Consider the following 24,010-nt stretch of genomic DNA (forward strand, 5'->3'; position numbering starts at 1 on the left):
TGTTCTTTTTCAGAGAAACTATCATAATATTGCTCCTTATTCAAGCTGACTGTGAGAAAAAATAAATTGTTGTTACGTGCCTTTTGCTACGTAACTTAGTCGCTGATTATATTAGTCAATAACATTTTTTATGACGGTCTTTGCAAAGTAGAGGGTGATGAATTCGAAAATGAAATTAGTTTTTAGCCACAAGCCTCAGTTCCACACAACCCTCTGTCTATCGAAATTCTTGAATGCTGCACTTTGGTTATTCTCCTGCAAGTCAAATACTCCCTTTGTCAGAAAAGTTTCAGAACAGTGTTTTTTTGTGATAGAAAATAGCACTTACCGAGAAAATCCTAGCTCCTATCGAAGTATTGGCTATCTGTACGCAGTCGCCAACGTTTGTGGAGATTTTGGAAGCAATCGGGGAAATTTTGAACTGCGATGCTTCTAAGCTCATTTGTCACAGCCCGTTGGCTGTCTGCGATATCTTGATGCTTTCCTTTCAGTAGCCTTTGCACTCGGGGAAGCAATAAAAAGTCCCAAGGCGAGAGGACGGGCGAACAAGGCGGATGTGCGATAGCAATGACGGAATATATGGCCACATACTCGGTAACAGAAAAAGCAGTATGGGATCTTAGAATGCCTCAAATTACGGCGGCGACGTCGTGTTGCTTGTCGTAAACGTTTCAAGACTTTGATGTAAAAAGTATAGTTCACTGTTTGACCTTGTGATTAATATTATCTTTGTTCTCGAAGGTTCATTGTCTTTGTTCTTGAAGGTTGTAGTCTGCCTTTTTTCGAGGCTGATGATCCAGGACTACCCCATTCAGCATTTTGATGCTCCGTGTAAGCGACATACTAGTAGCACCAATTTTATTTGCAGCAATAATCTTTGCCAGACATGTGTAATCACTTCTGGCTCTATACAGTAGTTCAGCACAAATTCTTTGTCTTTCCTCTTTCTGTTCGTCTGTTAGTGTGTGAAGGACGAGTATTGCATAACTTTCCTCTTCCCCAAATCTTCGCGTGAAATCTTATGACACACACCACGATTCAAATTAAGTTCGCCTGATATTGCACGCACGATAACATAATGGTCTCCTTGCAATAACTGCCTTATACGCTCCACGTTTGCATCGGTATGTACTGCAGATGGACGACCACCTCTGGGATCGATTTGCACTGAATCTCTGCCTTCAAGAAACTTTACCACTCGAAAACACCACTTCTTCCAGTGTCTCGCCTGCATATGATTGCTTAATCATTATCCATGTTTCATTAGGAGTGTTCTCGAGCGAACTTAATGTTCACTCTTTGCTCGTAGTCAACATCCATTGTGTCACCGAAATTAATGCGTCAAGGACCCAAACAAGCACAGCCCTGCCACGTAGTGAGTTTACGCGGAAACATGGCCAAGGTCATTTCAAGGACGCACACATACCATGTAACATAAAAAAAACATTTGTCCTTTTTAGTATTGCACACTCAAAATAAAAGAACCTGCCCTGGAACCTTCTTGTCAAAGGGAGTGTTCTGCAGATTCATTTCTTGAGAAATAAAATACAAGGAATTACCACACATTACTTTCAATTCAGATATCTACCTCCAGAAAAAAGGTGCTATGGGCTTTGGCAACAGGCCAATAAGTTATGCTTGAATATATAGAATCATGTTGTGCTTGTTGCCACTCTCTGAGGCGCTGCAGTCATGGACTTGCGGCTGGTCCCGGCGGGGTTCGAGTCCTCCCTCGGGCATGGGTGTGTGTGTTTGTCCTTAGGATAATTTAGGTTAAGTAGTGTGTAAGCTTAGGGACTGATGACCTTAGCAGTTAAGTCCCATAAGATTTCACACACATCTGAACATTTTTTTGTTGCCACTCACATCTCAGCATTCAAAGTTGTGACGGTTGTTGGGAGTAGCTGCTTGGTGTTCTAACATGACCATCCAGAAGCGGTATTGGAAAATCAATTAATGAAATGCGGTCTTGTGAGACCAATGTAAATGGGGTATATCTTTTTACCTACGAGATAGCTGGCTTGATTCTTCAGATATATTGTGGGCTTACGTGGAAGAATCAATCAAATTTTGTTGAATAAAAATATTAAAATTGGCGATGAAAAATGTTATGAACAAAAAAACCTACATTACATGGTCAGAAAAGCTAGAAATCGATTGTCTCAAGAATTTTTGGGATTTGGATCGAGAGAGGTAAACACATCAAAAAAGTTTTGAATCACCCCAGTTCCCAGAATTCCTGAAGATAGACGGTAACTGTGGATATTGCATCACAGATACAGCCCCTTTGACTGTTCAGAGATATAACTAAACACGGCCAAAAATGTAAACAACTATGGATGAGCAGCGTCTATTAGACGGAGTGGGTCCGACAGCCCATCAGTTCCAGTCATTCCACCAGGAAGGAGATACACGGCTCATGTTGTCTGTAGTTCAACCATGCCTAGACGGTCAATACCGCGGTTCAATCCCGTCTGCATTGTTACTTTGTGCCAGGAAGGGCTCTCAACAAGGGAAGTGTCCAGGCGTCTCGGAGTCAACCAAAGCGATGTTGTTTGGACTGGAGGAGATACAGAGAGACAGGAATAGTCGATGACATTCCTCGCTCAGGCGGCCCAAGGGCTACTGCTGCAGTACATGGCTGCTACCTATGGATTATGGCTTGGAGGAACCCTGACAGCAATGCCACCATACTGAATAATGCTTTTCGTGCAGCCACAGGATGTCGTGTTACGACTCAAACTGTGCGCAATAGGCTGCATGATGCGCAACTTCATTCCCGATGTCCATGGCGAGGTCCATCTTTGCAACCACGACATCATGCAGTGCGGTACAGATGGCCCCAACAACATGCCGAATGGACTGCTCAGGATTGGCATCATATTCTCTTCACCGAAGATTGGTGTATATGTCTTCAACCAGACAATCATTGGAGACCTGTTTGGAGGCAACCTGGTTAGGCTGAACGCCTTGGACACACTATCCAGCGTGTGCAGCAAGGTGGAGCTCTCCTGATGTTTTGGGGTGCCATTATTTGGGGCCGACGTACGCCGCTGGTGGTCAAGGAAGGTGCCGTAACGGCTGTGCGATACGTGAATGCCATCCTCCGATCGATAGTGCAACCATATCGGTAGCATACTGGTGCGGCATTCCTCTTCACGGACGACAATTAGCGCCCCCATCGTGCACATCTTGTGCATGACTACCTTCAGGATAACGACATTGCTCGACTAGAGTGGCCAGCATGTTCTCCAGACATGGACCCAATCGAACATGTGTAGGATAGATTGAAAAGGGGTGTTTATGGACGACGTGACCCACCAACCACTCTGAGGGATCTACACCGAATCGCCTTTGAGGAGTGGGACAATCTGGACCAACAGTGCCTTAATGAACTTGTGGATAGTACGCCACGACGAATACAGGCATGCACCAATACAAGAGGACGTGCTACTGGGTATTAGAGGTACCAGCGTGTACAGCAATCTGGACCACCACCTCTGAAGGTCTCGCTGTATGGCAGTACAATATGCAATGTGTGATTTTCATGAGCAATAAAAAGGGTGGAAATGATGTTTATGTTGATATATATTTTCTGTACAGGTTCCGAAACTCTCGGAACCGAGGTGATGAAAAACTTTTTTGCTTTGTGTATATTCGAGTTTTGAACTTGACGTATCATAAACACAAAAATATTACAGAAAATCCAATTGTCGTTTGGTCCCCGTGTTAGAGGAAAACAGCAGTGTGGTAACATGTGGAGATACAATTAAATTCTACTCTTGGTAAGTCTGACTGATAAATTAATAAACCTTCTGGGCTCAGCTTAAGTGTACGATACGGTATATGGTGCCCTGAGTCTGTCTCAGCACACCTAAACGCGCCACCATCTTAACACCTTGCGGTTATAAAACACTGGTCATCTTGAGAAAACAGGGCGTGAACCACGGTCAAATTTAATTGCACTTAACTCCCTCGGTTAACCTTGGTAGATGTCGGTGCAGCAGAATTTTGCGTTGAACAGGGTTAAATGCTTCCTTAATCACGGTTCACTTTTAATCGACGTTGGTGCGCTTGTCGGTAAGAGCTGAAGACATTCCCCAGAATGGTCTGAGGACTGCAGACAACTCCTTTCTGGATAAAGTCACCACGAGTGAAGAGACTTTGTGCTATCAACAAGAACCTACCAGAAAACGACAAAGTGCAGAAATTGAGGTGGAAGGTCGATGCTTTGACGACATGACAAACATTCAAGTCAATGTGATGTGCGAGTTGAGAAAAATCCTAAAGAAGTGCTTTTCTGACAGTTTCACAGGGTTGTATGAATGTTCTGTACCTTATACTCAAGTGAGGGAAACTATCTAGAACATTCGAAGTATTAAAACTACCATCTTTAATTTTCTTTTTTCTTTTTAATCAAGTCTCCAAACTTTTTGGACTGACGGAATGTGCAGGAACAATTCGTTCCACATGGACATGGCCAACTGCTCTGACCGTCCTGAGAGAGCAGCTGTAATGTTTCATAATCTTCTGGGATGTCTCTCAACAGAGGTAAAAAACTTCAATAAAAGCTTTAACACCATTTTAACGATTGTGCAGTTTGTAAGCGATGTATGTATTGCATATGCAAACAGTATACGGTGCAACTGCCATCAGTAACATGTGTGTATCTGTCTTAGTGCACTGTGCACGATGCCCATCAAGGTCCACGCTTTCAGCTTATTGAACTACATCTCAGTTTACATCCTACTTGCTGTTAGTGGTGACTTCTTTTTTGCTCCCTGGTGCAGTTGAGTACCAAAAACGTGACGTTTATTATAGTTTGAATACAGCGGTAGATTATATTGAAAGAGTAACCCACAAGCAGAAATGAGAAAACTCACCGGAAAATTGTGCTGAGAATGGTTTGTGGAAGTACGAAGTTAATTCACGCTGTGTAGGGAGCTAAGTTTCACTCTGGATTACATATATTCTCATAAGCTTTTGTGCCGAAATTTCTCTTATTTGTGATTCACTTAACGTCTTTAACTGAACTAAAGTTATAGAGTGGATAGCAGCGCTGGAGATGTAAACATGGCGGAAAGCCCCTAGTTTATTGTTCATATTACCACAGCAGCGATTTACACACATCAAAAATGTTTTGCATCACTTCAGTTCCGAGAGTTCTGGAACCTGTACTGAAAACTGAAATAGAGATCAACATAAACACCATTTGCGCCCTTTCTATTGCTCATGAAAACCACATATTTTATGTTGTACCACCATACAGCGAGACCTTCAGAGGTGGTGGTCCAGATTGCTGTACACACCGGTAACTCTAATACCCAGTAGCACGTCTCCATGCATTGATGCTTACCTGTATTCGTCTTGGCGTACTACCCATAAGTCCATCAAGGCACTGTTAGTCCAGATTGACCCACTCCTCGGCGGCAATTCGGCGTAAATCCCTCAGAGTGGTTAGTGGGTCACATCGTCCATAAACAGCCCCTTTCAATCTATCTCCGGCGTGTTCGATAGGGTTCATGTCTGGAGAACATGCTGGCCACTCTAGTCGATCGATGTCGTTATCCTGAAGGACGTCATACACAAGACGTGCACAATGGGGGCGCCAATTGTTGTGGATGAAAACGAATGCCTCGCCAATATGCTTCCGACGTGGTTGCACTATCGGTCGGAAGATGACATTCACGTATCGTACAGCCGTTATGGCGCCTTCCATGACCACCAGCGGCACACGTCGGCCTCACATAATGCCACCCCAAACACATCAGGGAACCTCCACCTTGCTGCACTCACTGGACAGAGTATCTAAGGCGTTCAGCTTGACTGGGTTGTCTGCAGCACGTCTTCGACGGTTGTCTGGTTGAAGGCATATGCGACACTCATCGGTGAAGGGAACGCGATGCCAATCCTGAGCGGTCTATTCGGCATGTTGTTGGGCCCATCTGCACCGCGCTGCATGGTGTCGTGGTTGCAATGGACGTCGGGAGTGTAGTTGCGCATCATGCAGCCTATTGCGCACGGTTTGAAACGTAACACGACGTCCGAAGATGCACGAAAAGTATTATTCAACATGGTGGCGTTTCTGTCAGGATTACTCTGAACCATAATCCGTAGGTAGCGGTCATCTACTGCAATAGTAGCCCTTGGGCGACTTGAACGAGGCATGTCATCGACAGTTCCTGTCTCTCTATATCTCCTCCATGTCCGGTTAACATCGCTTTGGTTCACACCGAGACGCCTGGACACTTCCCTTGTTGAGAGCCCTTCCTGGCACAAAGTAACAACGCGCACGCGATCGAAACGCGGTATTGACCGTCTAGGCATGGTTGACCTACAGACAGCCGGCCGCGGTGGCCGAGCGGTTCTAGGCGCTTCAGTCTGGAACCGCGCGACTGCTACGGTCGCAGTTTCGAATGCTGCCTCGGGCATGGATGTGTGTGACGTCCTTAGGTTAGTTAGGTTTGAGTAGTTCTAAGTTCTAGGGGACTGATGACTTCAGATGTTAAGTCCCGTAGTGCTCAGAGCCATTTGAACCATTTGAACTACGGACAACACGAGCCGTGTACCTCCTTCGTGGTGGAATGACTGGAACTGATGGGCTGTCGGACTCCCTCCGTCTAATAGGCGCTGCTCATGCATGGTTGTTTACATCTTTGGGCTGTTTTAGTGACAGTTCTGAACAGTCAAAGGGACTGTGTCTGCGATGCAGTATCCACAGTTAACGTCTATCTTCAGGAGTTCTGGGAACTGGGGTGATGCAAAACTTTTTTTGATGTGTGTATTTTACGTGAACTGTGTATCTGCGAATGGGTAGGGCTTTGCTTCTTTTATTTTTTATAATGAGTGTTTTTCTCCCATACTTTGTTGTTTGGATGTGAGTGATGAGTTATAAACAGCCAGAGTGTAGCATTCAGGCAACAGAAATTAGATTTCTCAGACTGTCGGAGCAGTAAAAGGATGTGGCAGATTAGACAGAATTAAGAGTGATCACATTAGTAATGAATTGAACATGTGTCAATTGAGAAATAAAATCCATGAAAACAGAACAAAAGGGAACGAACACGTTAACAGGTTGAGTAGCCAAAGATTAGCTCTCTAAATCATGACACAGACCTAAATGGAGTAGAAGTGAAGGAAGACTGAGGAAAGAGGGGTGCAGCAAAAAATAAATGCATAATGCTTGAAGAGAAGAAGAAGAAGATATATAATAATTAGTATGTCTGCTATAGCTTTTGAAATCAAATGTGATGGCATTTTAGTATCACATATTCGAAACTGAAGCAACTTTGAACTCTCTTCGGTAAGGAACGCTAAAATGTATCGAGCGTGTCGGCTAAAAATATGTAGTGTAATAGAGTACACACCGTTTTGATGCTAATGTGTCTCAGCACGCAAATAACCGTAACTGCAGGTGCTTGCCATTGATGACGCTAGCCTTTGTAAGCAAATTTTCGCGTCGCATTAATGCACAAAGCTTTCATAAAAGCGATTGCAGTATGACCATTGCAGCAGCCTGTAAGCGAAGCAGAAAACAACCTTTGCACGTCGCGTTTCCTTAGGGCGTTCAAGATTTTCGTCTTCCCTCCTGAGTGTGAGCATAACACAGTTTCCTACTTTTTACTTGCGCGCAGACAAGTTGTATACTGCTCTACCATCATAATTTGACTCTTATCTTTGTGTAAGATGTCGCTTCCACTGTTTTTAAACTGAGTACTTACCGGTCTCATGCCTTAGCTCTACAATTGGCTGTTCATGTCGCTGTGTGTCTTAATACACAACAACGATCTTTTTCTGCACTCTCTCATATACCTCTAACACAAGCACGGATCCAGGGTAGTTTCCTAGGGGGAGGGGGTGACAGTTTCTTACTTTCTCCTCCTTCGTCCTTCCACCACATGTAATTTGCTGTCACTCCCACTATTAACGTACCACAGTTGTCTAGGATTTAATAATAATATATATAACGTTTATATAAAATGTTTTATTGAATAAAAACATTATTATTAAATTATTAGTTATTATTATTGTATTATTTTATTTATTATACGGCTTGTTTCAAAGTGAATATCCGTGTTCTAAGGCTTTGTAGCATTTATTAGTCAACGTACAGTTGTAAATAACACATCAAACGCAAGAGCAACTGAAACAGTTTTTCTTACAAGTGTCCAATGCGAGCGTTATTCGTCACATGGCATATATCGAGTCGATGGGCAAGTTCTTCACAAATCTTGATTAGTGTGTGTCGGAACAATTGTTTGCATCAACTGCTTCAATCCTGTTTCTTAAGTCGGGTAGAGAAACTGGTAGCAGCTGTACCATACAGTGGGGATTTGCTAACCCCCAGAAGAGCACATTCTGTGCGTTTGCATTTCCGCTTAGGTGAAGTGTCGATTCATCACTGACACGATCCAAAAATCTAAATCGGCCATCAGTAACACTTGAAAAAAATAAAGTTAGTTTGAGAAGTTTGCACGTATCAACCCGATGTGCGCCGTGTGGCGAATGGTGCTCACATTGAACACTCGTAACAAAAACCGAGTTGATCTTTCATTTGATGTATTACTTACGACTGCAATTGGTACAAACCCTTAATCATGGGTATTCATTTTGAAACACCCAGTACTATATCATATTATATTATTATTATTAAGCCAGCCGCTGTGGCCGAGCAGTTCTAGGCGCTTCAGTCCGGATCCGCGCTGCTGCTACGGTCGCAGGTTCGAAACCTGCCTCGGGCATGGATGTGTGTGCTGTCCTTAGGTTAGTTGGGTTTAAGTAGTTCTAAATGTAGGCATTAAAATCCATGGAGAAGAAATAAAACCTTTGAGGTTCACCGATGACATCGTAATTCTGTCATAGACAGCAAAGGACTTGGAAGAGCAGTTGAACAGAATGGAAAGTGTCTTGAAAGGAGGGTATAAGATGAACATCAACAAACGCAAAACGAGGATAATGGAATGTAGTCGAATTAAGTCGGGTGATGCTGAGGGAATTAGATTAGGAAATGAGACACTTAAAGTAGTAAAGGAGTTTTGTTATTTGGGGAGCAAAATAACTGATGATGGTCGAAGTAGAGAGGATATAAAATGTAGACTGGCAATGGCAAGGAAAGCGTTCTGGAAGAAGAGAAATTTGTTAACATCGAGTATAGATTTAAGTGTCAGGAAGTCGTTTCTGAAAGTATTTGTATGGAGTGTAGCCATGTATGGAAGTGAAACATGGACGATAAATAGTTTGGACAAGAAGAGAATAGAAGCTTTCGAAATGTGGTGCTACAGAAGAATGATGAAGATTAGATGGGCAGATCACATAACTAATGAGGAGGTATTGAACAGAATTGGGGAGAAGAGGAGTTTGTGGCACAACTTGACTAGAAGAAGGGATCGGTTGGTAGGACATGTACTGAGGCATCAAGGGATCACCAATTTGGAGGGCAGCGTGGAGCGTAAAAATCGTAGAGGGAGACCAAGAGATGAATAAACTAAGCAGATTCAGAAGGATGTAGGCTGCAGTAGGTACTGGGAGATGAAGAAGCTTGCACAGGATAGAATAGCATGGAAAGCTGCATCAAACCAGTCTCAGGACTGAAGACAACAACAACAACAACAACAAGTCTAGGGGACTGATGACCTCAGATGTTAAGCCCCATAGTGCTTAGAGCCATTTTATTATTATTAAGTAAATGATATGAGCTTGTTTACATTAATACTTAGTACTTCACTGTAGCACAATATACAAGAATAATAATTTACACGTTACAAAATCGAAGTGTGAAATCGCCATTATCAGTATTCCTTTAAACCGTCGCTCAAGATAATCTCTGTGTTCCTACATTTATCCGAAACTGAAACTGATCTTCCCCGAGATCGGTTCCTGCAAGTTTATCCATTCTTCTTTAAATAATTCGTGTCAGTTTATAGTACTTACAAGGGGACCGCACCTCCTCATCACCGATTCCGTCCAAATTTGTGCTGCATGCAGGGCTTGTCCTGAAATCAAAGTGACGGGAGCGGGAGCTCCAGCTAGCTAAGCTTTCAGACAAAATAGAATTTTTGGTGTGTGTCGAGCGACCCATCAGCCGTTACGTCACCGTAGTTTTCTGTCAGCGTCTGGCGCAGCGTGAAGAGTGTAAAACGGTAATCCGAGGGTCGTGAGGTCGAACCCGTACTCGGAAACTTTTTTTATTATTTTCAAGTGTTACGTTACTTACACCGGAAATCTGGGAAACTTACAACAGCCTACTACAAAAAAAAATTTTGACTGATGTGATGAAACTCTGCGTGCAGTCCTAAAGATTTCCTGACTCTTGGGGAAGAGAAACAAATACACAATTGTTCCACGAGGAGTTTCGAGATGAAGAAGGATTACCTTCGTGTAGAGTTAAGGCGTCGCACCTCAAGGTGAAAGTGAGGCGTGCGCCGTCATGCATAAAAAAGAAATCATTGGATCCTCGTGAAACTGAGGAAACAACCAATTTTGCAGCATCTAGGTATGACATTCCTGTCACAGTTTCCTACACAGAAAGGAAAGGTCCGTAAACTTTGTAAACGGAAACAGCACAAAACACACTCCGTTTCGGTGAGTCTCTTTCATGTTCGACAACGACGCCAGGATTTTGTGACCCCCAAATTCTCATATTATGGCGGTTTACATTACCCGATAGATGAAACGTCAATTCATCCAAAGAGATGAGTTGTGTCGGAAAAAGTGTCCTCTGCCATATCCTGGAGAACTGAAACGCAAAATTCGTACTTCCTGTTATGATCGCCAGAATGCAAGTGCTGCAGTAATTGCAACTTCTAAGACTTATTACGGAGACGTCGTTTCAGAACACGCCACACCGTAATTTTAGAACGTTGAAGTTCCTGCCTTGTATGTCTTGTGGACTTCCGAGGGCTCCGTGTGAACGCGTCTCGGATACGCTGCCGGCCGCGGTGGCCGAGCGGTTCTAGGCGCTTCAGTCCGGAACCGCATGACTGCTACGGTCGCAGGTTCGAATCCTGCCTCGAGCATGGATGTGTGCGATGTCCTTAGGTTGGTTAGGTTTGAGTAGTTCTAGGGGACTGATGACCTCCGATGTTAAGTCCCATAGTGCTCAGAGCCATTCGAACCATTTTTCGGATACGCTCGATACTTTCATCAGAGGTGCGTCGACGACCAGTACTATTCCCTCTGCATATGCAACCAAGCTCCGAGAATTTTGTATACCAGTCATAAATGAGCTTGTGCAGAGGCGGCTTTTTGCTGAATCGACGGCGTAAGTTCCAACACACAAAATGATTTCCCTTGTGGTGTAAATGAAATCTGTTCTTTTTCTTTAATCACCCGGTATAAGATGCCGATAAAATTACTGCTTTCCCAGGTTTTACGATGAATATCACCCCACCACCCGTAAATCATCAACTTTAAAGAAATAAAAGTATCGAGTCTCACATACGAAGTTCTCGTAGATACCTCACTATCCCTTCCAGGAAACTTATTTGTAGTCCCAAAACCGTAGTCTTCTCGAATGCGAGTCCAGTGTGTTAACCATAGCGCCACCTCGCTCGCTATGACCCTCGGATTACCGTTCTGTACTCTTTCCATTACGCCAGCCGCTGCCTGGAAACTACTGCCAGAAGTGTTTTATTTTTTTAAAATTAAGACCGCTTGGCCATCTGGAGTTCCAACTTCTGTCATTTTCATTTCTGACCAAGCAAAGCATACACCGTAAATCTGAACGATACCTGTGCTAAGGCCAGATACACTACCAAAAAAAAAAAAAAAAAAAAAAAAAAAAAAAAAAAAAAAAAAAAAAAAATGGCTCTGAGCACTGTGGGACTTAACTTCTGAGGTCATCAGTCCCCTAGAACTTAGAACTACTTAAACCTAACTAACCTAAGGACACCACTCACATCCATGCCCGAGGCAGGATTCGAACCTGCGACCGTAGCGGTCGCTCTGTTCCAGACTGTAGCGCCTAGAACTGCTCAGAAACACTACCAAATTTTATTTGGCAAAGAAATGTGACCTAATATTCATCAGATTTTCTTTGACATAGATATCTGCCGTGACGCTAATAGGGGTATAATAGTGTCATCAGTTTTTTTTTTTTTTTTTTTTTTTACAAAGATATTTGACGTCATAGTTCCTTCAGAACGGCCGACGAATGATTTATTACTGTGCTTTGCAGTTGTTTGTACCACAACGGCATGGCATTTACAAATGGAAGAGAAGCAGAAGAATAGAAAAAGGAAACGTACTTGGGACTTGGGTGAGACCGTTGGTTTCACGGCGGGATGTTAAAATCATCCAACAAATTTTTTATGGTAGCCGCAAATCGAAGACGTAAAGTCGTATGAAAATTACTTGCGAATGGACGAGAGTACATTTCAACATGCGCTCAAGAAGGTGGCTTCTCGTGTTTCGAAGCAGAACACTCATCTCGGAAACGCTATATTCGCAAAAGATAGGCTTACCGTAATGCGATTTCTTGCAACAGTAGAAAGGTACTTTAGTTTACAGTATGGCACTCTTAATACCGGAGTGCACGTTGACGAAAGTAACACCAGAAACGTGTGAAGCTATTTATAAAGCACGGAAGGAGGATTGTGTGAAGGCAAATAACTGTTTTAATACATACTATAGCCATAAGAAATACGTTTATTTCTACAAAAGTTGTAAATTGTCTCCTTTATATAAGGGGAGTGGGCGGGGGGGGGGGGGGGGCGTACATAATGGCTAAGGTCCTCGGCAGTTTTTTATAGCTCTCGCATATTCTCATTGTATTTTTGGTATTCACGATGACGAAAATAATACAGAACTTCATCCACCTCGCACATTTCTATCAGTTTCGTTGCAGATGCGACATATCATATAAATTTCGAAACCATGTTGATAAGCATTGGATGTCAGATATCTGTAGGGATGCTAGCAATCTAAGCGGTTACATTTCGCCACGCAGTAAACAGAAGACGAACGTCTTCTTTTATCAAATCTAAGGCGAGGTGCTAGATTTGATCAAATAAAATTTGACCGAGACCTAACTTTGACAAGGTTCTTTATTACACTAACCAGTTTTAGGTAGTGTAATACCGGCGTAACGGGTAGGCGCGGTCCCTTATTAGAAAAAGCCGGCCCCATCCAACACCGACTCAAAGGAAGGCCTCGGCGCTTGTTGGTGACGTCACGTCAGCTAGGCACGGCGAACGCCAGGTCTGTTGCAGGCAGAAACGCCTGGGCGTGCTTTATCACTATAAATCTCTTATTTTTGGACAAAATGTTTGGTATTGTTTTGGATTCTGCAGTTTTATTTAGATGAAAGATTTTGTTACTATCGTAAAGCTACAAATGAAGGTCATAGTTCTGTATTATTGAATCCTGTCGAAACAAACGTAGATCAATATGAGAAGATGCTTTGCCCCATTGCAAGCTTCGGAAATTTTACATTCAAGTAACTATATTTACTTGATCCATTTTGTTATCGAAACTTACCTCAACCCCCTTACTATTAACTCGTTTCTTTTATTTATTTATTTATTTATTTTCGTTTGACATCGTCACTGTAAATTTGAACTAATTTACAAGTGTAAATGTCCAACTGTTGCCAGTCATTAGATTACAGTCGTTTTCAACGAAAGGAATTCTAAACAGGAAACAAAATAGCTTCATACATCGAAAATACTGCTGAGCTTATACTTTTTTTTAAACATGTACATTAGAAAAGATAAATATTCCCCTTTTGCAACTGAAAGGAGAAACTTTATAAGATAAAAAAATTTCATTTGATAAAACAAGTATCACTCTTTTGCCTCTTCTTCTGCCCCCACCCCCTCCCCCGACGTGTACAATCGCAAGATATTTGATTAACATTCAGTGCTCCTCACCCCATAGTCAACCAAGATACCTAAAGAAGAGCACCAATATGTTCACAGTTTCTTGTAAAAGCAACCCAGTACAAACGTAACTTCCTCAGATTTACAAATAAGGTAAAGGTGGAAATTTAAGTTCAGGAGTAAACTATTTGTTAAGAAGTGTCATGAATTGCACAATTAATTGATTGCAGAAATCTCTCAGAACAATGTGTGTTGGTCAACTACCGCCAATAGTTTCACATTTTCCTGTGTCAGAGAGGGAGACACCACCATTATGAGTATGCCTGCAACAGACGTGGCGTTCGCCGTGCCTAGCTGACGTGACGTCACGAACAAGCGCCGAGGCCTTCCTTTGAGTCTGTTGCCCCTTACCAAGCAGCAGGCGTGGAAACGTACCGGTAGGGTGGTCGAGTTATTTAAACTCTTGGAACTCAGTTTGATTTCGGTGATGGGAGGAGAGAACGGCGCTTGTGAGTGAGAAGATCGAGCCAGCCTTGAGGCGCGGACGAGTGTGTGGTGTGCGGTGTGTCAGCAGAAGCGCCAAGGCCGCGGGTCTAGAGCTGCCAGCGGCCGCGGCGGCTGCCTTTCACTTTGGCGGGCTGCAGCTGTTCTCCTGGCAGCAGACAGCTACCAACAACGGAACGGAGCCCGGGGTATCCAGTGGCCAGAGAGAGCGCCCACTACAGCAGTCTACTTATCCCGCATCGAAACCGAGATAGCTGCTTTACGTCCACACAGTACATCGCTGTCAAGCTGTTAATTGGCGCAAAATCCTCAGAAATAAAGTTAATTTCATTATGAAATTTTTTCTTTGTGTTTCCTTCAGTCATCAAGCCTTCCTTTACATATTCACAAAGGCTTACCAGTAATAAAATACGAAGGGAGATTGATAAGTCTGGTAAATTTCCCTGAAACGATGGAACATTTTTAACCCTTTCGTGAGCCGTGGGAAACATGCTTCCCACTACAATGAACTCGCTCCTAGTCCCGTGGGATTCACAGTTCCCACCTGTGTACGGTGCTACCGCCTAGTGAGCAGTATAGGGTACTACTTCCAATCGGAAGTTCCCGCCGTTTTTGCTGTACCTTCGCGCAGAGGTACTGTATAGCTGAGTGTTGCTCTGCAGAGGAGCCTTTCAGTGCTGTTTGCGTGACATTTTGTGATTTTTTCCTCAGAGCTATAGTATAAGGTAAACACTTTTGATTTACCCAAATTTATGAAGGAGCACGTAAAATTGGAACAAGGAGAATTCCAGTTTGAAACAAAAGGAGCCATTTCTGCAGTAAAACCAGTCGCTTTCCTGTCCTCAATTCATGACCCATGAGAAACAGCCACAGTGAAAAGGAAAAACAAGGATGGTACTAGTACAGAGATTTCTTGTCCTGAAGTTGTGGCAGAATACAACAAAATAATGGGTGGTGTCGATAAGTTTGATCAATTACGAGAAAGGTATGCTATTGGCAGACGTTCTGTAAAATGGTGGCACAGAATATTTTATTTCCTGGTGGATGTTGCTGCAGTGAACAGTTTTATCCTGTGGAAAATTAGTAAAAGAGAAAGTGGACAGCATGATCAGATCACATACAGGATCCATCTAGCCAGACAATTGATCGCTGCTTCTCATCCCAAAAAAGGACTGGAGAAAAACCTGTCTTTCTGGCAAAAAGGGGTAAAGTACCTGAAGATTTTCGTCATGTGGCTGCAGGGGAGCATCAACCCATTTTAGGAGAAACCTAGTGGACGTGCCGTCATTGTAGTACCAAAGCTGTGGAAAAGAGCACTCGCTGTGTTTGCACAAATTGTCAATTACCACTTTGCATAGACCCATGTTTCAGAAAATTTCATGGCAAGTAATTGTGAACAATCATTGTAACAAGAGAAGTAAATTTATCAAATAAATATGACATATTGAAAAAGTTGTTTTTGTCATTTAACTCTGAGGAAGGGCAGTGGGAAGAATACTTCCCACCTTGTTGTGTGACCTCACTTTCACAGTTGGAGCAAATTTGGTATTCTGTATGATAAATATACCTATCTGGTAACTACTATCTTCATGGATGGTAAGCTTGATTATTTCGAGGATTGTAAAGAATTTCAACATTGTGGCCGAACAGTTCGTCGATGACAGCCACCTGAATTGGTCAGTGTCTCCATTGTGATTAACCCGTCAGCGTCGTGCGTTGCCATATGGCAACGTTTGCAAGACTTTTTTTAAAATCGTTGATTCCACGACATCAACGAAGCGAGAGTGTTGGCAGCACTGGATTCCGTTCCGCAAGACTGTAAAGATCACTACAATGCAACATTTTTAACAATACATTTAAATTCTGCGGCGTAAGCAGTGTTGGCACTCGTTGTTTGCTGAATGACTAAGAAAAATGGAGTATAAGTTCGAGTAAGTATGTTTTACACAGTAACTTACGATATATAATTTGGTTTTTTAGTATGGTTGTGCTTTAAATACTCACATATATATTCTTTGGAGGTTACTACTTGCTGTGAAATAAATTACGTTCATTTAGGCAGTTTGAACGTCGGTGTTGCCATATGGCAACGCTAGGCGCTTGTACTCAGTAAAAGGAAGAATTTTCTCTATTTTGTTTTAGAAGAGGTTTCTCGCTTGCTGAGGCGCTGGAGATTCTTTATAATGACGATATTGAAGGTGATGTGTTTGTTGAGCCCCAAAAATATTTTCCAAGAAAGATCGGGGATATTTTGAGACAGCAATAGAGAAGATTGATGGATTATTGTATGTGTGGTGGCTGGACAACTCAGTTGTCACAATGATCTCTTCTTCATGTGGTGCATAAGAAGTTGGCCAAGTCAAGAGATTCTCGCAACTAAAAAAGCGAAATATAATGATTCCCAGACCAAAACTGATAGCCAAATATAGTACATATATGGGAGGTAATGATCAGATGGATCAGAATCTAGCATGCTATCGCATTGCAATAAGAAGCAAGAAATGGTACTGGTGTCTCTTTACATAGATGTTAGATGTCGCCATACAAAACAGTTGGATTTTGTATAATAAAGCATGAAACCAAACTATTTCTCAGCTTGATTTCAAGAGAGAAGTAGCAACAGTGTACTTGAAAAGACACCAAGCTTTACCAAAAGGAGCCAGGAGACCATCTGCATCAAGGGCATGTTCCGACAGCTGCATGTCATATTCAGTTAGGTTTGATAAGACTGACCACCTTGTCCAGCACACAGAAGGAAAGAAGAAGAAAAGGTGTGCACGCAAGGACTGTAAATCTATTGTGAGATCAATGTGTTCAAAGTGTAATGTGGGATTGTGTATTTACTGTTTTATTCCATTTCATGTAAAATAATGCTGAGTTCAACATTCGAGTTTTGATTATTAATTGTACTGTGTTATAAAGTATCAATTGTATGATGAAGACTGAATAATAAATTTGCACAAAACTTGTATGCGTAATAAGAAATTTCAATAACCTACTTATTTTAGTTGAAGTTGTAAACCATATAAATTTAGGTAGTGAAAGCACCTAGCGTTGCCATATGGCAACATCAAATATCTCCCGAATGGCGGTAATGACTTCCGTCGAAACAACTCTGTTCTGTAATTTATGCCTTTTACAGACATAATAACACAATTTAAAAAAAAATCACGAAAAAATTAATTCCGGCGCTAATGGGTTAAACTGAAGGAAACCGAATTTCATGCTGTTATTAAACATTTTCGTTTGAAGGGTTGGACTGCCGCACAAAGTATAACAGAAATGGATGAAGTTCACGAGAATTCTGCACTATCGCTGAAGACCACTTAAACGTGGTCGGACAAGCACCGAAGATGAAGCGCGCTCCGGCCGTCTAACTCAGGTCACCACAAAGGAAACCATTGACAGACCGATTGTGTGGTTGGACTGAAGAGTTCCTAGATAACAGAACGCAGCATGTCATTCTCAATGGAGAGAAGTCTTCCGAAGTAAGAGTGATTTCAGGTGTGCCGTAGAGGAGTGTGTACCTTTGGTACTCACAATATATATAAATGACCTTATGGATAACACCAGAAGTTCACTGAGGCTTTTTGCGGATGATGCTGTAGTATAACGAGAGGTTGTAACAATAGAAAATTGTACTGAAATGCAGGAGGATGTGCAACGAATTGACGCATGGTGCAGGGAATGGCAATTGAATCTCAATGTAGAAAAGTGTAATGTGCTGCGAATACATAGAAAGAAAGATCCTCTATCATTTGGCTACAATATAGCAGGTCAGCAACTGGAAGCAGTTAATTCCATAAATTATCTGGGAGTAGGCATTAGGTGATTTAAAATGGAATGATCAGATAAAATTAATCGTCGATAAAGCAGATGCCAGACTGAGATTCATTGGAAGAATCCTAAGGAAATGCAATCCAAAAACAAAGGAAGGAGGTTACAGTACGCTTGTTCGCCCACTACTTGAATACTGCTCAGCAGTGTGGGATCTGTACCAGATAGGGTTGATAGAAGAGATAGAGAAGATCCAACGGAGAGCAGCGCACTACATTACAGGATCATTTAGTAATCGCGAAAGCGTTACAGAGATGATAGATCTCCAGTGGAAGACTCTGCAGGAGAGACGCTCAGTAGCTTGGTACGGGCTATTGTTGAAGTTTCGAGAACATACCTTCACCGAGGAGTCAAGCAGTATATTACTCCCTCCTTCGTATATCTCCTGAAGAGACCATGAGGATAAAATCAGAGGGATTAGAGCCCACACAGAGGCATATTGAAAATCCTTCTTTCCATGAACAATACGAGACTGGAATAGAAGGGAAAACTGATAGAGATACCCAAGGTACCCTCCGCCACACTCCATCAGGTGGCTTGCGGAGTATGGGACGTAGATGTAGATGTTGCCACACCATAAATGCATTGGCACTTTGACAGTTTCTCTACAGGCTTCATGGCAAACCTGTTTTACTACTTCCAGTTGGAAAGAAGTTACAACATGCAAAACAGAGCTGATGTAATGTGCTGTTGATAGCATTTCTGGAGTGAGTGTGAAAACAAAGGAAGTAGGTTACAGTACACTTGTTCGCCCACTGCTTGAATACTGCTCACCGGTGTTCGATCCGTACCAGATAGGGTTGATAGAAGAGATAGAGAAGATCCAACAGAGAGCAGCGCGCTTCGTTACAGGATTATTTAGTAATCGCGAAAGCGTTACGGAGATGATAGATAGACTCCAGCGGTAGACTCTGCAAGAGAGACGCTCAGTAGCTCGGTACGGACTTTTATTGAAGTTTAGAGAACATACCTTCACCGAGGAGTCAAGCAGTGCATTACTCCCTCCTACGCATATCTCGCGAAGAGACCATAAGGATAAAACCAAAGACATTAGAGCCCACACAGAGGCATACCGACAATCTTTCTTTCCACGAACAATATGAGACTGGAATAGAAGGGAGAACCGATAGAGGTACTCAAGGTGCCCTCCGCCACACATCATCAGGTGGCTTGCGGAGTATAGATGTAGATGTAGATGTAGACAGAATCCATGATATGCTAATGTAAGACGGCCATATAAAAATTCGTGAGATTGCTTAGAGTGTAGGCGTCTCAGCTGAGTGATTGCATAATATCCTTTACACAGATGTGGCTACGAAGAAGTTGTGTGTGAGGTGGATTCCGCAATTGTTCACAGTCAATCAAAATCGCATATGGCACAACGTTTCAACACAATATCTGGCGATGTTCAATTGCAATCTGCAAGACTTTTTGTGCCGATTTGTGACTGCTGATGAAACCTGTGTCCATCATTACACACCACGGTCAAAAAGAAAGTGAAAATAATGGACAAAGTGTACCGAAGAAGGCGAAGACCATTTTGTCAGTTGGTAAGATGATGATCACTGTTTCTTGAGATTCCCAAGAAGTAATGCTCATAGATTACTTGGAAATTATGCTTCTTTGTTGGATCATTTGAAACTTGCAATGCATGAAAATATCAATGGCAAATGTGCAAGAAGTGGGCTTTGAATTGGTTTCTCATCCACCCTGTTCACTAGACTTCTTCCCAACCGTCCGTGGGCATGTGTGTGTGTGTATGTGTGTGTGCTGTCCTTGGTATAAGTTTGTTTAAGTAGTGTGTACGTCTGGAGATCGATGACCTCAGCAGTTTGGCCCCTTAGGAATTCACACACATTTGAACATTTGAAGAGGAGTCCAATGAAGTGTTGTGAGCTCGTCTCAAGTGCTTCGACTCGTGTGAGGCCTTGCGTCATCAAGTTCGTTTGCACTTTTGTGGCGACGAACACACTGAAATTGTTTCTTCAGTTTCTTTCATCGTTGATCGTTGCACCGTGAGGGAGGACATCGAACAGAATAACCCCTTCAGGGTCCCAGAAGACAATCACCATGATTTTCCCGGCTTTGAACTTTTACTCGGAGGAGAGGTGATGTGGCGCCACTCCATAGATTGCCGTTTGGTTTCCAGTTATAAGTGATAAATCCGTGTTTCATCGCCTGAGTCGATGTTCGACAAAAGACAAGCAGTTCCGCATGGATGGTCCTTTCTTGCTCTTTATGGTCTTCTGTTAGATGTCGAGAACCCAGTGGGCACACATATTTGAGTACACCAATTGATGGACGAGTGTGTCAGCACTACCAACAGATTAAATGAAACAACAAGTTTACTGTTACCAGTCACCTAAAATGTTCGCATTTAAAGTTAATCTCCCCAATCAGGCAATCAAGGCTATAAATAGTGACTGGTAACAGTAAACTTGTTGTTTAATTTAATGCCAACAAAAGTCACGGTAAAGCCTAACCTAAAATGTTCGCATTTAAAGTTAAACCACCAACAGAGACGTCAAGTTGTGCAGTGAAGTGTCTGTGGTCCACGGATCACCTCGAATGAGAGTGTCCGCACGTTTCAGCACTGCAGGAGTCACAGCTGTATGCAGCCGGCCGGCACGCGGGAGATCGGACAGGTTTGCGCTACCTTGTTGCGATGATGACAGACACCTATCCCAACCACTCACTGTACTTTCGTCTCAGTAGACAGTCTGCTAGCACCTCTGAATATCTGTGATGCTCTGGTTTCCTGCCAAACGAACCTCAATGACAGTTGTCTGCTTGGAATGTACCTTCGTTACAGACGTCATTTTTTAAGTTGCGCATAGAGCCACCACCTACTGGAACTTCATAAAACTATAGGGGCTGAGGCGGGAATATTCCACTACGATCCAAAAAAAATTCAGCATTTCTTTTCAGCCGAAACTGGCCGAGGAAAAATGTGTTGCATTATTTATTGTACGCCCCTCATACAAGATCACAACTCGCAGGTTTGGCTAGCACCTGCATGTATGTTCGAGCAAGCATTTCTCGTGGTGTTTCCATATTTTTGTCCGACCCCTGTGTGACTGGTAGCAGTATGCAGCTACGAACTGATGTCAGATTTAATCAGTGACACTGGCTGCCGAGTGGTGGCATGCTAGCACCTCGGCAACGCATGACAAGATGTTTTTAATGGGTTAGAGATCTGGAGAACGTGCTGGCTGGAGTAACAGTCGAACATTTTTTTATAGGTCAGGACAGGACTGGCAAAATGAAGTCTTGCGTTATCTTGTTGGGAGAGAATAGTCAAGGAGACCTCAAAGGACACACACCGGCCTAATCAAGTCAATAACGTAACGAGTGCTGTCCAAAACGCCTGCTTCGCGAACCGGAGATGATCGAGTCGTGTACCCAATGGCGCCTCAAAACTAGGTGTTGGGACTGTGTCATGGTCACAAATGAAGCCTGGAAACCTTCGTTCTCTTCGGAGCGGAGCCTCCACACACGCGTACATCCATCATGATGATGTTCGCAGATCTGGGACTCGTCTGGAAAGTCGACATGGAGCTAACCACGCATCAAGTGTCTCTGTGTGCCACTGTGTCAAGGGAAATAGCGAGAATGATCGCCGCGTTGATAGTCCGTGATGCTTCAGACGACGTCGCATTGTCCGTGTGGATATTGATCTTGCTGCAGGCAAGTCCATTTCGTGACTAAAGTTCTGTGACGAAGCTGCTCCGCCAACCCTCTCCACATAGTCTTCTTCGCACCATTTATTTTACAGGCAAAGTGATTGATTGTTTAAAATTTCTTCCAGAACCAACCCCATCTCCTCAAGTTCCGATGTGCTATAAAGGTGAGAGAGGTAGGCAGTCTGGATGCTGGCTAAGTTCTCTGTCGAAGATAGGGAACAACAGAGGCGGGTCCTGGCGCAGATACAACAACTCTTTATTAGTTCTTTATTAATTCATATAATTCAGACATTCTTCTGATTGCCCACCATTCTCTGGCGCGGTCCGGAGTCCCTCGTAATATTCCAGTGTCGTAGCTGCAGACGTTGTCATATGGTGGGCGGCGTGCACGTTCTGCTGAGACGGTGGATGCGCCCACGCTGAGGTCACGGGCGGCCACCATGTCTTCTCTAATACGAAAGGCCACGTCATCACAGTGGTACGGCGATGGCGTTGCCCGGAGTCGAAGTCTAGACTTAAGCCGTCGGCACACAGACCGTGCATCCGAACGTTCAGCGTTGAGCGTGCCGAGTTTCTGACGTCATAGCGTGGAATAGCACGCTCGGGAGTCTTTCCGAACGTGCAGAGCAATATCTGGCATGTCAGATATTCTGAGCGTGCGTCTGAGCGTTGACCAATGAGATGGCACCACGCCGCCTACGTCACACGCACGCCGTCTCCCTTCAGTACAGATTTGTGAGGCGCCATATTGGCATTCATTTGAAGTCTATATGTATATATGCCGTTTCTGAGCACAGCAGATTGAGAATCACTGGAGAAACCGTTGTGATTCATTCCAATAAAATAATGAGAAACAACATATTCGTGGCAAAAGAATTATTGTAACTTTCGTATTATGAGAGTAGGCTATGTGAAGGCAGCGACACACTGAAGATCCAACCAAAGCGCATTGTTCTTGGTACAATTTGTTATAGTTAAATTTCAATTAGTAACATATCTACGATTAAGGTTTTCAGCAACGAGTAACATAATATGATAACATCCGAAAGGCCTGATGTTGGTTTAGCGTAATGAGTAGTGTCACTTACCTATGATGAGTTGTTTGTTGTGGGGGGTGGTTCGTGTCTTGATACTTCCAATTTTTTTCCTAACATTCGCGTTTTTAATGGGTTCTGATACTTTATTATTAGTTTAATATAAGTATATACTGTAATATCTGATGTTATGTAAATATAAGTTCACCTTTTTTTTTTTTTTGAGGGGTGACTTTGTTCGATTGGCTTAATCTACAGGACAGCCTGCGCTACTTGTGTAAAGGTATTTTGCTCCTTTTTCTTTTACGCTTCGTGATTCACATGTTGCAAAGATTCTGCTACTGGGTAGGAACAGTAATCAAGTAAGGTCACTGGGGGTTTTACTAAAATGTGGGAATGATGAAATAATGTTTATCTTATTCGCAGAAGTATTCCAAATTTGTAACGCACTGTGCGTTTTCAATTTCTCGCAGCGTAATGAATAATCGATTAAATTTCGGGCATCCAGCTGCGCAAATAAAATTACCTCCACTGATATTTCTGCCATCCTCAGAGTGAGTCACGGCTTTAGGGTGAGGAGCAGGGGCGGGCGAGTGGCTCGGTGCTGCCTGCACGAGATGGGCAGGCAGGGAGCGGTCAGCGAGGATTCCCAGCTGATAAACGACTGACGCCGGGCGTAGCCCTGCCGCGCCGGATGTGACGTACTCGGCTGAGCCAGCGTTTAAATAGTGGTTCCTGGCACTGAGTTCGCGAAAAGGCTGCATTTGCAGGCCACTGCGAACCTTACGGAACAGGGCAGTGACCGGAGTCTGGTGTAATCGTCGACGACGTGGCAGTCAATCGAGCCGGAGTGGTTTCTCGAAGGCTGGCCCCAGGGCACTGACATCCAGGACGCTGTCACGGAGATTCTGCTGCTGCTGCTGTGGAGTGTTGATTAAGCAGGAGAGACGGCCGGCTGCGACCGATGTCCGTGGCTTGTGGCCTGATCTCGGCGTCCGTGGTCCGAAGACATGGGAGCAGCTCAATGACCAGAATCTACTGCCTGGTTGCGACCTCGTTGCAGTTCTCAGCTCTGACTTCTGCTCCAAGTTTACCTATAGTTTTGTTCCTTTACAGTACGAACAGTTTATTGGCG

The sequence above is a fragment of the Schistocerca serialis genome, chromosome 2 (assembly GCF_023864345.2).
Source record: "Schistocerca serialis cubense isolate TAMUIC-IGC-003099 chromosome 2, iqSchSeri2.2, whole genome shotgun sequence".
Classification (NCBI taxonomy): Eukaryota; Metazoa; Arthropoda; class Insecta; order Orthoptera; family Acrididae; genus Schistocerca; species Schistocerca serialis.